Source organism: Acomys minous, assembly GCF_964271855.1.
Source record: "Acomys minous genome assembly, chromosome: 15".
Lineage (NCBI taxonomy): Eukaryota > Metazoa > Chordata > Mammalia > Rodentia > Muridae > Acomys > Acomys minous.
Genome location: NC_140497.1, coordinates 45,753,632 through 45,772,323, shown reverse-complemented (window position 1 = coordinate 45,772,323; position 18,692 = coordinate 45,753,632). Strand labels below are relative to the sequence as shown.

Below are 18,692 nucleotides of genomic sequence, written 5' to 3'. Positions count from 1 at the left end.
CTATGTTAAGGAGCAAAAAAATCTTATGAATCGACTTATTAGTAAAGGAATAAATACTCTAGTTCTTTTATTAAACCTGATAGGGTAAGACATGCCTCCTAATGTCATGGTAAGCTACAGTCTTGTAGAGGATTGCGTGTGAAGCATTCTCTTTTAATTAATAGAAAAGGATGCTACGTTGCCAATGTCTTGGTAGATAAGAAACTTGTGGAATTGCTATAACGTTCTGTGACATCTAGTGTAATTCCAAGTTTTCTGTGTCCAGAGTCTGATCATATGCTGATGAAGAGATCCTGAGTGAAGAGTTTTAGTGACAGCTATTAGGAATTTCTTTGTTTTCATTTTGCTTGATCTTACTCTCTTAAGCCAGAAGGCAAATGAAAAAGTAGGATGTTTCCTGGAAAAGACTATGCCTGGGTTTGCTTATCCCTCTCTCTTCGTGGAACAGAGATAACTATAAAGGGGCAATTATAGTAAATATGAAAAGGTGTGTAGAAGAAAACTAAGGTGTGTGTGTGTGTGTGTGTGTGTGTGTGTGTGTGTGTGTGTGTGTGTGTGTTTTGCCTCCTGAGGATATTGGAGTGTCATGAAGATGGTTGGGCAAGGAAGACAGTCGGTTTAAGGAAGCACTCACACTCCAGGGCCAGCCCTCAAAGGACCTTGTTGTAAGTGAGCACCTCTTTAAATTTCATGCCACTGTTGCCCTACTCCTTTCCCTTACTTCAAGCAATGAGGTTTGGATAAATCTTCAGGAATTTAGGTCAGCTATTGCTCTGACAAGTGTAAAGGTAAGGGCTAGGTCCCAGAGAATAAATTAAGGTAGAAAGAGCAAACAACAACCCAGAGATCCGAGTTTTACGCTGCTCCTGATGAGAATAGAGATGTACTGAAGAGATTTGAAACCTTTCAGAAAGAAAAAAACATAGGTTCCATGAGGGCAATTGCTACCTTGTGAAGTATAGAGATCTGTCACTGTTTTGTTTAGTTTCCTAAGTATGTGGTTGGCAAGGAGATCTGTGAGAGTGCATAGAGTCTAAAAGAGTTATAACCCTGATACATGCTGCAGTACCAAGCCTTTTAACACATTACAATACGCCATCTGTTGTCTACCTTTGGTGGGGACCATGACTTGTTCTGTGGACTTGGCTAACTGGTAATTTCTAAGTATCATTGGACTTTTGATAATCTTCATCCTGCACCTCAGCCTCAGGAGAGCCAGGATCACAATTGTTAAAATGAAATTCAACGCTTAAATGAAAGAGAAATTAGTTATCTGAACCCAACATGAATGACCAAGGCTGAGGAAAATGTTCGCAGGTTGTTCTGAATAACCTGTCCCAATGTGGAGCAATTCCAAGTATTTTTTTCTTACAGCTAAGGAAGAAAACTAACAATAATAAATTAAGGCATTTATGAAATACTGGTGGGGTTTACAGGTGGGTAGGATATAGTCAGGCAATTAAAATACTAATAAAGATCTCTGATTTTATTTGTTGATATTCTCACTTGTGGATTGGTAGAAATGAGTGTGGTGTACAGGCTTTAGAAAAACACAAGTGAATGTTTCTTCTGAGTTACTGTCAGACCTGGAAGTAATTCAGGCAAGAGATTCCAGAGGAATATGGCAACAAGGCCTTTGGTACATGCAAAATCACTCCTATTCAGTGGCAAGATTCTATGCAGATCTCAGAGGTAAGAAGGACCACCCGATAAGAAGAACCTTTGAGATTACTTACTGCCATCTTTATTCCTTCCTACATACACTGCTGGGTAAGCAGAAGAATTAAGAATGATTTCTAGGGTATTAACCTGTTGTGTTTTCAGAATACAAGCTATATAAGTAAACCATGGTTTACTTTTATTTTATTTTATACTAATTGGTGTTTTTTTCTGCATGCATGAATGATAAAATATACATTTTCGATTTTCTTCCTATGTAGTCACTGAAATTAGATTGACATACAGAAAAATTGGTGTTTCTTAAAAGATATTTTAATGTATATTTTAAGCATGAGGGTTAAAAGAAGAAAAGAGTTGCTTGGGGTAGTATAAGATATACCTGAGGGAAGGTGTGAAGGATTCCCTGTTACAGGGTTCCATCTATGTCACTGACAACAGTAAGATGTACGATTTTAGTGAGGCCTCAGTCTTCAACAGATCATGGGGTATTTCCAGAGTGGTCCTGTTAGTGTTACAGCTGACAAGGTAACACTTTAGAGACTAAGGATTCAGGAAGCTAGGATATCTGTACTGTAACAAAGTATATTTAAATAATCCACAGAAAAGAAGAAGAGAGGAAGAAAGGAAGGAAGCAAATGGAAATGGCTAAAACAAGAAACACAAAACAAAACTGAATGGTGAAGCCTAATACATAAGACATCAGAAGTAGTATTGATATAATTAATTTAATTGGCATGCAAATTAAATGATGGATAATACTTGATTGTATCTAGATGAATGTGACCTAAATATATAGTGTCCATATGATAGTCACGGAATATGGAAGTATATATCTTGGATGAAAGTGAAAGGATGTGAAATACATACTATACAAACTAACAGATAAAAAAAATCTCAATAAAATGATACTGGCCAGCAGTATATTAAAGCACACTACAGAAGAAAGCAGAGAGCAAGAGTGAGACTAGAATCAAGGGGCAGACAGACAAATTAGATTTCTGGGATAGAAAACACAATGATAAAAATGTTGAAACAACTAGAATACACTGTGATTCTAAAGGTGCATGCTTAATCAACAGGAGTATAGAATACAATGAGCAAAGGCAAGATTTAGAGGAGAAATAGAAAAATCTAAAATTTCAGTTGGAGGCTTTAATATGCTTTTCTCAATTTGTTTTTAATGCAGAATTAACAAAGATGAAGAATTTGAATTCATTTCAATAAACAAGAAAGCCCTTTTAAACCAAGAACAGAGTATGTATTTTTCTCCAGTTTCTTTGTAATAAAAAACAAAAGAAATCATTTACTTGGCTTAAATTAAGCTTCAAATATTTAGCATAACAAGGTCATACATACCAAAAATCTCAAAAATCATTAAAGCACACACATAAAGTATCCACATAAAGAGAAGGGGAACCCACCTAAATCAATCATAAAGAATGAAAAAAGGTGAAATATAAGGAAAATACACCAAGTGATTTATAAAGGGATTACCAATAGAGGAAAGGAAATTTAAAATTCTTGAGTCAATGAGGTAGTTTGAATGCAAATGGATCCCCTAGGATCCTGTATTTCAATGTTTTGTCCCTAATTGATGGATCTGTTTTGGGGAGGATTAGCAGATGTAGCTGTTTGGAGAAGACATTCCATTGGGGGAGGGATTTGAGATTACAAAAGCCAAGTCTCTCTCTCTCTCTCTCTCTCTCTCTCTCTCTCTCTCTCTCTCTCTCTCTCTCTCTCTCTCTCTCTGTGTGTGTGTCTGTGTGTGTGTCTGTGTCTGTGTGTGTGTGTGTGTGTGTGTGTGTGTGTGTGTGTGTGTGTGTCTCCAATACGGAGGATGTAAGGGCTCCATTAATGCTCTACTGTCATGCTTGTCTTCTCTTGATATGATGCTCATGAACTCACCCTCTGAAGCTGCAAGCAAACCCTAATTAAATGCTTTCTTTTATAAGTTGCCATGGTGGTCCTGACGTCTCTTCAACACAGTAGAAAATTAGCTAAGACAGTCAGTCAATATAATTGACAAATTCTAGCTAAAATAAAGCACAAAAAACCCAATTCAAGATTGAATTAGGAATACGTGCAATTAAGATGTGTGCAATGTAACAAGAAATACCGTAAACAATTGAACATATAAAACTGAGGAGTAGAGAACAAATCATTTATCACTAGAGATTAGGGAAGAGGACCACAAGATGAAGATGCACAAGGAAGAACAGGATGAGAAAGTGCTGTGGAGCAGGGCATGTTCTAGACTTTGTCTAGGTCAGTGTCAATATCCTGACTATGACTGAGTTTTGGAAAACCATATTCATGTAAGATGTGTAGCCGTGGCAAAAGATACAGAAGTCATTTGTAGTTGTTCAGGCCCTGAGCATTGAATGTACGGCTATTTCACAGATGAATGAAAACGAACTAACCAAGGTAAATTTAAGCCAATGGAACTTCGTGGCCTACTGTGTTCTACTGTACACTGAGTTCCTAGAAGCCTGACTACGTGCACTGAAGAAATGAATAAAATGAAGACTGAGAGACTCATGCACAGAAAAGCTGAAATCAGATGAGATGTGTGCATTCTAAAAAGACAGAAAACACTAGTCACTCTTTCCTAAACACTCATATGCAAACAAGAGGAAAACATTGTCATTAACCTGAGAAAGACTTTGCTAATTCACCTGGGTCTTAGACACCAGTACTTGGGTGGCTTCGTCCCTATCAAACAATACACATCCACTCAGGACTTCACTTGCTCACCACAAAGACTTCAACTGTCCATCTGCATAACTGTTTCATTTGTCCTGCACATATAAATGCTTTAATTCTCTTGTGCATCGAAATCTTTCATCAACAATAAAAAATCTCCTTAATAAGGCTTCATTCTGCTCATCTTTGTGAAATGTAATTCATATCAATTCTAATTTTTCAAAGGACAAAGCTTAAAGTAGGGATTAATATTTAGAAAGAGTTCTGAGAACAAGCAAGGGCTAAGAACTGATCTCTAAAACCTGATCGATGTACCCGACAAAGCCTGGGGGAGGTCACAGCAAAGAGGAAGGAGTGAACGCCAGAGCCATGGAATGTCCATATAGGATGTAAAGACAAGTAGCCTTGCAGAAGACACTTGAGTTCTCACTTGTGAACAGAGCCATAATGGATGTTTGCCCACGACTGGTCCTTCAACATCTCATCATGGATGAAGGAGCAGCCGACCATCCCTACCCTTCCCTAGGAGCTCTGAACTGTTAATTGTTGGTGTCAATTTTCCTTAAGAATAAAAGACACTCAAAATTAAAATTCTAATGATCTCCAATTCAGGAGAAATCCAATATGTCCACTCTCTTGTGATGCAAAGCAAACAACAAGCCTTGGATGAGGCTCGTAGGATCCTTCCTAAGTGCATTTCCCTAATTTAAAGCAAATGGCTCCTCTTTTGTCTTTTACTTCAGGGCTCCTTCTACTTAGTCAGTCTTGACAGATTTCCTCTCCTTCCTTCCTGACCTTTGCATACTAGAACAGTGCAGAACATGTACATCATATCATTCATGTGATAGAAAAGTAATCCTTCCAACCTCATGAATAGATTAATGTGGGAACTGCTCTTATGAATGAATTAGTAGATTAATGAACGCTCCGTCCTCATGAATAGATTAATGTCACTCGTGTAGGGTCAGGATCCTTGTAACAAGATTAGACATGTCGCAGACTGAAGCTCTCTCGTTGTCTTTCTATGGGATTTTCTTTTTGCCTTGCAGTATTAAAACATCTGCTTTTGCCATATCTAAACAGGGGCTGTCTTTTAGCCTTAGGACCCTGCAGCCTCTTGAACTGTAGTTCGAACGAGCTACACCTATTATTTGTACAAATATGTTACTGGATATAAATAATTCAGCCTAAGGTGTTCTGTTATAGCTATAAAAATAAAGTAAATCTGTTTTTAATAGCACTATTTTTATATACAGTATGTAAAAACAGTTCCTTACCAAAAACAAATTCAATAAATATATTGGGAGACATTTAATTTTTTTATTTTTAAGCATCAAAACTTTCTCTAAATTCTTCGGTTAAATTAATTCTATTGCGAAATAGATCTTTATAACTAGTAAATGCATGAACTGAAAATTACATACCTTTGAAAGAAATTTTGCTTTTATTCTATACCTAGACGCTAGGACTGAGAATAAAATCATTCTGAGAGTTTGAATTAATTTGATGATGGCTATCACATGCATGCCAGGGGAATTATGAAAGATCTCCTTTGGGCTAGCCTATGCTACTCAGCTTAATGCTGTAAAGATTCTACTTCATAGTAGGGTGCAACAGTCTGTATGTACTTCATCTTCAACTCTAAGAAAAATTCTATAGGGGCTAGGTTATCATTTTATCTACATCTCCCTTTCTCCTCTTCTCCACAAACTTATTATGAAAAAAAAAATACACTGAACTAAATCGCTTGGTGTTTTCCTTCGCCAAAGTAAGTGACCTTCTATTGATACACAGCAACTTTTGTCATTAAAATGTAGTCTCAGAAAAACTAATTTCTCTCTCAAGGCTGATTTCTTTTAAGAAATGCAGTCGTCTATAAAAGAACACTTTTTACCCTTTTCTCTCACAAATAAAATAGTATTTACCCTCAATAGTTATGGTTAAAACCTGATAGAGAAACTAAGAATAAAGTTGCAGGGTGTGTGTCCCTCACACACACACCACCATGTTGGCTACTTACCTGACTTGTAGACCCTGAACTTTGAGCGTTTTGATAGTTATAATTATGATTTTACTCCCTAAGCTTATCTCGCTCGTTTATTCTACTTTAAGCAAGATGGTTTCCATGTATCTGCCTGTCGGCCTTCACTCTCTGGGGTGCAGTAAAACCCATTTCTCTGACAACCAAAGTAAAATATATTTCTATGGCTTTTCTGACTTGTAGAAACTGTAATTGCTTTACCATGATCTATCTAAACAGAGTTCTTTTTTTTTTTTTTCGGTATGTTTAGCCTTTTACAGTTGTTAGGATGTAGTGAGAATATCACACCTCTTCTATGCTAGACGTGAAACAGGAGCCATATAAAAGTACATGCATCAGGAAACTATATATATATATATATATATATATATATATATATATATATATATATGTACTCCTTTTACCCCCAATCCTGTGTTTTTGGTTTCAAAGTTAACAAACATTGCTAAATATGAACTAATGAAGAAAATGCATCTCTGATTTTTAAAACAAGACTTTTATAGTTTGGGGTTTTAATGTTTGGGGCCTGAAAGCATTTTGTCTTAATTATTGTATACTTGATATAGTAGAAATATACAAATTAATCCTTCCATGTCCAGAAACATACCCTTTCAAATAAAATTAGATTAAAAAAATTAATATCATTTGTATTTCAGAAATTAGAAATAAAGAAAAGTCACACAACAATTTTGATAATCATTTAGGTTTCCAAATATACATATTTATATTTGAATAAGACATACTCTGAAATATTATTCCATTGTATTCATTAGAGGCTTTAATTTTTTCAGAAGAAGAACTTCTAAGGTAGACATATACACTTCATATAAACTTAAATTAGATAAGAGTTTAATATATTACCAAAACTTTTTTGAAAATGTCAATTTAAAATAAAAAGTGTTTTCTTTCTTAAAAAGTTATTTTAATTTATGATTCCATTTTTTATTTTTCTCCAGGGTAGTTTTCTTGTTTCAATCTCAATTTCCAATATTTCTGATGCTTCCGAGAATTTAAAACCTTGACAGCACGGGATAAATTGCATTAATTTTGATATTCACAGAATGAGTAGCCCTCACACATTTCATTACATAAAACCATTCAGATGGGTTTTTCATTAAACATACAGTTATTTTTTTTTACCAGAATTATTTTATAAGGTCATTCAATAACTCTTACCTGTAAGATCGAATAGTCATCCAGTGAATTGTTATTTAAAATGGCTTCACTTTATTTAGAAATATGACTGTAAGCAGAAAATGCATGAAGGTTCCTTAATAGATGGCACATTTCAGTAGAGATGGAGACAGATGAGAATATACTACCTAATTTTGAATTCTATTGCCAAGCTATAAATCATATAAAATAGATAGAATTAAATGGGTGAATTTGATTGTTACCCAGTGAATTGGAGAACTGAATGATAGTAATTAAATAATCTTAGAGGAGAGCAAATGGATTCTATCTGCTACTCAGATGTCCGATTTTTAGCCACCCTTTCTAACCATGTTTCCAAGGCACTAAATCAGGTTACTATTTCAGAATATGACTCTTCCTACTATGGGGTCTGCAGGACTTCTTAGGTAATATACTTAAGTGTGTGTTCCAAGATATTAAATCCTGAGTAACCTATACTAAAATGCTTCAGAGCTCAAAATTGATGTCAAATGTTAATCAAAATCTCTTGGCAAGTGTAGAACTTTAATGGAATTGCTTTGTTCCTGAACTAAAATAAAAATTTTTGTCTCTGAACTCTAAGAGAGACTCTGACTTATTAGAGATACATTCTCTGGCATTCATTAGGAAAGGTCAATGTGTTACATAAAATGAAAGCTGCTCACACAAGTTGGTGGCATTAGGTAGGTAGCTACGGCCATTAACCTTATCATTTCATGAACATAATTGATTTGACCCTCCCAGTCTTTGACCATAAAAAATAAGGAAGGATTTCCAATACTTCTCAACCAAATTAAAGAAAAATACCTTCCCCTATCTTAGCTTATGGCCTCTGGGAATCCTTTAAGAGTCTCTAAACTAGACTTGATAACTTATTTCTTGGCTTCCATTCCTTCTTTCAATTTACAAATGTATGTAGTAAAAAGGGAAGAGGAAACGGTTTTGTGTTACAAAATAAAAGCTAATCATTTGAATTTTGAAAAGGCTTTCTCTGAGATTTGGAATCAACAAATAGTGTTTGTGGCTGGTGATATACCTCAGAGATAGTGTTTGTCCAGCATTCAGAAGATCTTAAGTATGGATGGCTGGAGAGAGGGTTCAGTGGTTAAGAGTACATAGGCTCTTCCAGAGGACATGAGTTCAATTCCCAGAAGCCACGTCATCTTTAACTCTAGCCATTAGGGATCTTACACCCTCTCCTGACTTCCATGTTTATGTAAGCATACACAGAGAAACAAATGAATAAAAATAAATATGTAAAGATAAAATGACTAAAAAATAATATTATTTTCAATTCACAGTAAAACACACACACACATACATACTCACACAAGCACACACACACATACACATACACAAACACAGGCACACATACAGGCACACACACATACACACATATACACATACACAGAAACACACACACACATACACACAGGTGCACACACACACACAGAGACACACATCATGTACCTCAGTCCTATTTGTCTCTCTGTCCCCTCATATCTGTCCTTTGCACTTGCAACTCCCCCCCCCATGAAAAGCACACAAACAAACAAACAAAATAAAGCGTAAACAATATCTCATCCTGGAAGCTATAGTATGTCACTGTTTTTCACAGTATATTCCTCTGTCCATGCATCTTCACTTGCAAATGTTCATTGCAATGAGTCATTAGTCTGGTTCAAGATCATTGGCTTCAGTATTGGATTCTCACTGGTACTGATTATCCTGTTGTTTCCCTGCATGTTGCTGTGACTCGCAAGTATTCTATTTTCTGCCTATGGAAAACTATCTTTTTGTTGTTTGAAGCCTGTAATGCCTGGACAGTCAGATATATAAATGCCACTTCCTCACCTGCCTTTAGAAATAAGGCAAGCCATAGTTTGGGCAGGACCCCCAAGAACAATATGTGCAGTAAACTTCAAACCCCTACCCAGGTCTAGCCAGTGGACAGGACATTCTCCACAGTTGAGTGGAGAGTTGGGTCTGACTTTCTTTCACAGGAATTCTGGTGCCCCATATTTGACCACGCTCCCTGGGTGGGGAGGCCTGGTGGCACTCAGAGGAAGGACAGCAGGCTACCAAGAAGAGACTTGATACCCTATGAGCATATACAGGGGGAGGAGGTCCCCTTCAGTCACAGACATAGGGGAGGGGAGTAAGGGGAAAATGGGAGAGAGGGAGGAATGGGAGGATACAAGGGATGGGATAACCATTGAGATATAATATGAATAAATTAATAAAATATAAAAAACAATAAGGCAAGCTGTAGTAGGAAAAGTGACCTTCCCCAGCCTTTTAGTTGAATAAGAAGTGTGGCTTTTTTCATAATAAAAAACTGGCTCTGAAGCTGGGCAGGAAACAGCTGTGGAACTTCTGGGTAGGCAGAGCCAGGGGTGAAGATAGAATTGCAGAGAGATGCAGACTGAAGCAGGGGACTGAAGGAAGAAGAGAGCATGGAGGTAGGCAGAGAGAATTACATGGGGATACAGAGTCCCAGAGATGTGGGTTAAGTTAGTAGTTAGCTGAGAGATGCCAAAGGTCAACAGCTTTAAGCTATATAGATGTCTCTGTATCTTTATTATTAACCTCAAGTGGGATCAGTGAAAACCCTGCAACTCCTGTGTCATGGGCATCCTGCATCTTTGGTCCAGCAGGACAGTCCCTTTCAAATGCCCCAAGCATTCACAGATGACATAGATTTTGGGGTGGGCCAACTTAATTCCCTGGATCTGGGCCTGGGTGATAGCTGAGTAGGTCAGGGCACTGGCTTTTTCTTATCCTCACTGCTCCAGCTAGGCCACCCAACTTGGCCATTAGCAGGAGATATGGTCAGCTCTCCTGCTCTCATGCCCTAGGACCAACTCTCCCAACTGCTGTAGGGGATGAGGGGCCAACTGGAGGGAGGGCCTCACCCCCCCCAACCCACACCAGGCCACCTCATCGCAGAGGGGTGGCAGGGTCAGCTCTCCTGCACTCTTGCCCTCAGGCCAGCTCACTTACACCCACTCCACCAGGCCTAGCTCTACTTTGCTGCCCAGGCAAGGTGCAAGGCCAGGCTCTCCTAAATTCTGCAGCCATCAAGGGACAAGGCCGACTCACCAGCTCTCATGACCTCAAGGCCAGCTCTCCTAACTTCCACAGGTACTGAGTGCTGGTATAGGGGGAGGCATCAACCCTACCCATGCCACCTTACAGCTGATGAGTTGCTGGGCTAGCTTTCCGGTGCCTTAGGCCTCTGGGCTGGCTCACCAGAGCCCTGCCACCAGGGTCAGCTCTGCTATGCTGTCCAGGCAAAATATAGGGCTCTTGAGATCTCCAGCTGATGAGGGGCAGGTCTAGCTCTATTTAGCTCATGATCCTGTGGGCAGCTTTCCTGACTGCTGAAGATGTGTTTGGGTTACAGCGGGAAGCATCACCTCTGCCCCAGTGCCGCCCCCTGACAGAAGCATGGCTGGACTAGCTATCCCACACCCATGTTCTTGGCCCAGCTCATCCATACCCCTGCCACAAGGGCCAGATTCATTGTTCTGCCTGGGCAAGGTGCAGGGCCCACTCTCCCGAGTGTTGCCACAGTTGAGGGATGACACCAGCTCTCCAGAATACTGCAGCCATTGAGGAGTGGGTCCTTTTCTGGGGAGTCTCTAAACATCCAGGTGGTCTCCAGTGGCTATGCTGACCAATCTCTTCCCTAAGAGATTGGCTCTAAGTGGTAATATGAGCCATGGACATTGATACCCATGCCTTGTGCTGTGTAGCCATGGACTCAGACAGCAGTTTGGTCTGGGACCTCACCAAGGCCGCAGGTGGGAGGGCTGGTTACTCACAATAAACTATGCCTGATCATACTTGAAACTATTCTACTTTTTTTTTCTTTCCCATCTGCCTACCATATACTTGCACATTGTTAGATAGTGGTGGTCCCAGCTACAGGCTGGCTGTGTGGCTGGTGGCCTGCTAAGTGACATTCTCTGTCCTCATTGTGGTGTGGTGTCAAACAAGTGTCTATAGCCCACCTGTGCTGTGTGCCAGAGGGTAGGGCTGTGAGTATCATAGGGGTCTTCGGGTCTCTGTCTGTTTTCTTCCTCCCCCACTGGGCTGCCAGGATTTGATTTGATTTGATTTTTATGACTCCTTATGCATAAGATCGATTCGGCCACCAAGCCAGGCATCAAGCTAGGATGAAGGAAGGACTGCCATCTGCTCTGCTCCTGACTGATGTAAGAACACCACCAGCAAAGTATCTCTTTGTTGCCAGGAAGGGCAACATTTGTCTTTTGTAATCTAATTTTGAAAAAAAAGAAAACCAAATTATATTTGAAAGTAACTGCCATTATGTAACAAATCCCTCCCTAAAAATGAAATAACCAAAGTTTCTATATAGGATCCATTAAGAAAATAATTAATTTGATTCCACATAGATATGTTAATCTTAATATTTTCTGGAATTATATAAATATATATATATATATATATATATAATATTGTATACATTATAATTTTAATTTGTTTAAAATTATCTCCCACCAATATTTAATTATTTATGTAGTACATAAAGCATAAATTATATGAAAATTGAATTACATGTGTGTTTCCATTTCACTTAAACAAAATATAATCCATACATAAACTTGTTTGGGGTTGCCCTATTTTTGCAACAGGTGTATTTAGAGTGAATGTAATCTTGGAGGTATTTGATCCAAGATTAGTCGGTATGATTAAATAACTTATCAAGACTGACTCTGCAAAAGGTGTACTCCAGGAATTATATCTGCTGAGAGCTGATACAAGAGGATCAGGAGTTCCAAGCTAGCCTGGACAATCTAGTGATGTCTACGCCAAACTGAGACACAGTGACGGAATCCAGATTTCTTAACCTAGGAAAGACTTGGGTTTAAATTAACAGATGATTCATGTGTAGCTGGATTGTCAACTTATGTATCCAAAATAGGAGAACTAAACAATGGAAAAGGGGTTATATTTAAAGCCATGCTATCAAACTGATTCTGAAAACTGTGTGGCGGTGAATACTTGACATTGAAATCAAGGACCTAGCTTCCCCCAATCATAAACACGCATACATATATACATGGATACACACACACACACACACACACACACACACACACACACATATGTATGTATAAATATACATCATGTACATGAACATATATTATAACTGCATAACATTACATGTTATTTTTATTTTTATATTATGTGTATGTGTATTGGATCCTGCTGTGAAAGTCAGAGTCTGGCATTAGCAGAGAGGCCCTGAGCTCAGTGCTAAAATGACAGACTCACTTCCTCACTTCCTCACTTCCTCACTTCCTCACTTCCTCAGGTAGATTCCTTCCTCTCCCCCTGAACTGGAGAAACCACAGATGCTCTAAAGGGTGTCACATAGCCCTCAGGGACGTTACAGACCCAACCATTCCCCAGTAAGAAACCTGGGGATTTCAGTGTGCACCTGGGGATTCCTGGAAATAACTTCTCTGTGTTAATGATGTGTCTTGGTACCTTAGCTTTCAACCAATGACCTTCTTCTGTGCTTCTATCTGTAACTGGGGTTCTTTCCTCACCTGCAGCTGCCCATAGGATAATTAGGTAGTGTGTTCCCCTTCTTACGATAAGATTGTGCATCTGTGTGAAAATGAAACATCCCTGGCACTCCTGGCCCCATCATATCAAACACATTCACCCCCAAAATCCTTCCCACTGCCCAAGGTTTATAAGTCCTTATTTTACATGAAATAAAGGAGGCCACCACCATCTTTTTCACCAAAGATCTTCTGAGACTCATCATGTTTTGTTTTGTTTTGTTTTGTTTTTGTTTGTTTTTCAAGACAGGGTTTCTCTGTGTAGCCTTGACTGTCCTGGACTCACTTTGTAGACTAGGATGGCCTTGAACTCACAGCGATCCGCCTGCCTCTGCCTCCCGAGTGCTGGGATTAATGGCGTGTGTCACCACCGCCCAGCTAAATCATTTATTCTGAGGAAGGAAAAGCATCCCCACTCCCTGAAGGAGTTGCTGCTGGACCCTAAGCCATAGTTGCCTTAGTTGCCCCTGAAGCCTGGTTGACTGCTACAAGCCGCTGACCACCAAGGAGCAGCAGGCTGACCTGTGTTCTGGCCATGAACCGACCAGACAAGGTCTCTTGCACGCATCCTCTGCCTAGCGGCTTAACCAAAGGGCTGTAACACTGTGGTATTTCCCACCGTCTTTGGAACACACGAGAACTTCTGCCATTCACTGGCATGTCAGCAGTGGATGGCTGTTCTCAAAACAGCCGTTCTGTCTGCCTGAACCAAACCAGGCTCCTGCCACTGTCTCTAGGTTTTGGAGCTCCAAGCCTTCATTACTGGCTGTTCTCAAAGCAGCCAGGGACTTGCCCAAGTCAGATGGGAGTCTCATTGCCATGTGGCTCTGAGCTCCGCACCCTTTTCCACCCTTTTCCACCCAGAAACCAACATAGCCCTTAGCTTCCGATGGAGGAGCATGTACTTCCAAGCTTCCCCAGAAATTCCCCAAGGCCCAGTCTCCTGCTGCATACAGAACGACATATTTGTATTTTTTCCAGAATATATGTCCATACAACATGTGTGTCTGACGCCTGCAGAAGCCAGAAGAAGACACGGGATCCCTTGGAATTTGAGATACAGATTGTGTGAGCTACCACGTCTGTCCTTGTTGTTACACCTGGGTCCTCTGTAGAAGCAGCCAGTGTTCATAACATCTGAACTTTCTCTCCAACCCTCTTTATTTGTTATTATAAAATAATGTTTTTTCCTTAATTTCTTCTTTTTAATCATTTTTTCTTATACAATAAAATTCTGTTATGATTTGCTCTATGAGTATGATCAGGTTAATTTTAATAATTGCAATTTCATTTCCTTACAGAGAATTCCCAATTCACTGTTTTTTTGTGGTCTTATTCTCCAGCAAATTGCTTAAAGGATTTTTATGCTGCTCACCTGTGGCCCCAGAATTAATACAATTGTTTATCTTCATAACGTAGAAAAATAATGAACATTTATGGCATCCTGTAATTTGAGTTTTGAAACAAAGATAAAATTGACCGTTATCATTTATACAAATTTGGATTTTTCCAAATTATGTTCTCTTTTACTAAATGCTCCCAAAGGACTGCTACTTACATGGTAGAACTGTGTATGAGTCTAAGAAGATGCTGCATTCCCCATTCATCACAACCTTCAAAAGTGACTGTTCAGAACTTCACGGAGCACATAGCTTTAAGGAGAAGGCTTGGAATTCTTCTCCTTATTTCTTCTGTTCTGATGTGTCTTATTTTCTCACTGATTTTCAGAGTTTCCTCTTTGTTGCTGATTTTGGCTTTTTGAACTTTATGTGCTTGTTATAATTTTCTTTGTAAGTGTTTGGCTTGCATTTTGTCAAACTCCTTTGTTCTTTTTGTTTATGGTTTTCACTGTACATGAAAGATTTTCTATCATTAAAATTTTGATTCCCAGAGTCCAGCTTTTCTTGGAAAGTGTCTTTTGTGCATTTGTCACACTAGTTTATACTGCTGAATTTTGGTCTTTATTTTTCATATATATTTCTGAACATTTAAATTGGGAAGTGTTCAGCTTTATGGTGTAGTATTCAGTATATACTATATATATACTGTATATATACACATATATATATGGCTAAGACGATTCTTATTTTTTATTCAGAAAGTGAATAGAATTCTGATGAAAGCTATATTGTAACATTAGTTATTTTTTTGACAAATCATGAATACTTTTCTTAATCATAGCCATCTATGCTATATGATACCTAAATACTCATTAAGTATATGTCTTAAAATCATGTGTTTAGTGACTTTTTGTGTATGTAGGACAGCGCACAGGCATGTGGGTCCCTGTATTGAACTCAGGTGAGAAGCAAGTGTCATCACTTACTGAGAAATCTCACTGATTCCTGAATGCTCACTTAATAGAGAAAAATGATTTCATTTTTCATTTGACCATATCCATAACTCTTATTTTCCTTTTTTCATCAATTTCTCACTTTTCTAACATATTAAATACATGGTATATAATGTTTTTCTCATTTGTTATATTATTGTTGCTGCTAATTTTAACATTTGTATGATTCTTGATTCTGATATTACTGATTAATGGCTCTTTTCAGTATTGGTGACATTGTCTCACACTGGTTATTTTTTCATAAATAATATTTTTCTTTTGAAACAGTAAAAATTTATGTTTAATACTCTTTCATCCTTGAGTTTTATCAATTTTAAAGTATCTATTTTACACCTATTTGCTAAACTACAAATATTACTTATTACATTTTTATCTTATAGAGCATCCACTCATGTGTCATGTGTTTGTTTATCTTCTACATAATTTAGCTCTAGTTTCCTTTGTATTTAACAGAATATAGAGTCATTTTATAGTTTGTATTTGGTAACCAGTAGTTGAAAACCAGAGAGTGCAATTCTGTTACTCACTCACTTTTTTTTCTGTGATTTTTGATCATTTTTCTATGTGCCAACTTACTAAAATATTTTTAAAATATTAAATATTAAAGAAATTATAAATATGTTACTTGAAACAGGTTCTTGGTGTTTGTCAGGCTTCTAAGGATAGATTCATGAGTACATTTCTATTGAGGAGCCATGTTAACAAGCAGGGCTCTGTTAATGGAAGCTGAGCCAGCCTTCTTTCTACTGCTGGTCCTGTGCATTTACAGATGTCCAATCATCTGTTTCATCCTGATGTCCTCCTGCTATAGAAAAGACTTGCCTCTTAGATTCATTCCTTAACAGTTGGCTTACCTAAGTCATATACTCTACTTACCATTAGTCCAGAGACCCTAGATATGCCTGTACCCAGTATGGCATATACTCTGTAGCATGTATATAATAAAATAATTTTATTAATTTGGTCTTGAATTCTTATATTATTATTTAGTAATATAATACTTATATTAATATTTTTGATATTATTATTTTAGATACTTATATTATCATGTTATAATTTATTTTATGTATGTGAGTGTTTAGCCTATATGCATATCTGTGCACCAGATGCATTAGTGGAGGCCACTGAGGCCGGAAGAGGGTATCACTTTCCCCGGAACGAGAGTTAGAGATTGGTGCAGATTTTCCTGTGTTCTGGAATTGAACCCAAGTTCTCTGAAAATGCAGCCAGGGCTCTTAAGCATCGAGTCACATTTCTAGCTCCTAATTATATTTATTTTTTTATAAACAAGTCTCTATTTTTAAATTACTCTTGGTAGTAGCTCTACCTTTGAAAATACTTTTGGTGGTTTGATGACATTTCTAAATGTTAATGCAAATAAAGTTAAAATGACTATAACATGATTTTTATGATGCAGCAATAAAACGAATTACAGCATAAGCAGTATATCAAGTACGTAAATAAAGGTATTACCACTTCCTTGGATTGAGTATCTGGAATTGGGCTTGTGGGGGTAAGCACCAATTATTTTGAAAATAGGATAATTGCTTTAAATTATTTTATGATTTGAAGTGGACTATTCAGTCAGTGCTAAAAGCTAAGTCTTTCAGGGGTTTTCAGAATAGTCAGGCTCATAGAACACTGAAGATGTGATAAGAATGAAATTAGGTTTCTTAGTGATGGTGGACACAGTAATTCTGTGGATCAGATATATACAATCTATCATGAAGAACCAAGAAAGGAGAGAAAAAGAGAGCTGCTAACACCCACTAATCAAAAAGAAAAACATGGTATTCTTCTAATCATTGCTAAGACTGCTAAGACCAACATTAGAATTTCTGTGGCATGTGATAAGCAGAATTTATATAATTTCTATAAATATTATCCTAAAATGGGAGAATCTCAAACACATAGTGATAATAATGATTTCTAAAGTGTTTATACAAAAACAAAGAAACAAACAAATAAGATGTTTGTATTTACAATTTGAGGATATATTGATGTATGGAGCAATTACTTTTCAACTTACTGTTTAAACAAACACTTTTCTAAACTGAATTACTAATGGTAAGAAAAAGTTCCACATGAAAGTTGAAAGGTGATTAGCTGAATTAAGTACAGATAAATTTACAGAACAAGAAGAGAAAGAAAAGTACATTAAGAAAGGAAAAACAACATAAATTCAAATTTTATGTATTAGTAGAAGGTCTATATATTGCTTAATGAGCCTCATAGCTACTATTATTCCCAGATAATAAAAGAAGTTTTACAGGCACATTAACTATTTCAAACTACAGACTACCTAATTTGCTATTAGTGGATATTTCACAGAATATACATTAGAGGCTATTAAATGTTTTGGGCAATTCATAAAATTTGTTCTACAAAGCTTTATAAAAGAGAAAATAACCACCCATGGTTTATGAATAATAATTATTTTAGGGATAATGGATCAGCTATAAAAGATGTGACTTTAATACATAAATAGACTACATATCTGACATAGGTTCTATGACACTTGCAGTTAACAAAGATCTTACTTCATAATGGATTGAGTTTGGAATTCTGTTTGTTTCACTTAGAACATTACAACAGCATTTGTACTTCATGAAGATAAATATTACATATTTTAGTTGAACAAAGTGTTTTCAAGGGGAAATAAATATAAGACAGTATTTTAAAACAATATTCAGACACCAGTGGGAATGTTTAATAAACTATTTAAGAAATGACTTAAGTCAAAGATATTTTTGATTTATAATACAATATAATGTCTAAAGAGAAAGAATCACATTACACACAATAATAAACTTACCCCATTTAAAATTTTTCTGTTGCTTCAATACTGTTATTTTTTTCATAGTATTTCTAAGATAGAAATGATATAATCTAAGTGTTGTATGATGTGTTGCCAAATAAAATAACCTAATTTTAACCAAATAATTTGTACTGTATCTCTGGTACTTTTCAAGCCATACGCAATTTACTTTAAAAGGGCATTTAAACTACTCTTTTTATAAGATCTTGTCAAGAATGTAGAATCATTTTATTTATTCTAATTTCTCCAATATTTATTTTTAAAATTTATGAAACTCTTGGAATTTACTTAAGCAGATTTACTACTACTTCATATTTACTAAGG

The 18,692-nt window shown here is 37.1% G+C and overlaps 1 long non-coding RNA gene across 1 annotated transcript in view; it reads left to right on the top strand.

Moving 5' to 3' along the window:
• Positions 1 to 14,295, top strand: part of LOC311585048 — a 48,278-nt gene extending 33,983 nt beyond the window's left edge. Inside the window, exon 5 of the long non-coding RNA XR_014775079.1 lies at positions 14,179 to 14,295. This is a non-coding gene — a long non-coding RNA (uncharacterized lncRNA). The remainder of the gene's footprint in view (positions 1 to 14,178) is intronic.
• Positions 14,296 to 18,692: the final 4,397 nt, after the last annotated feature.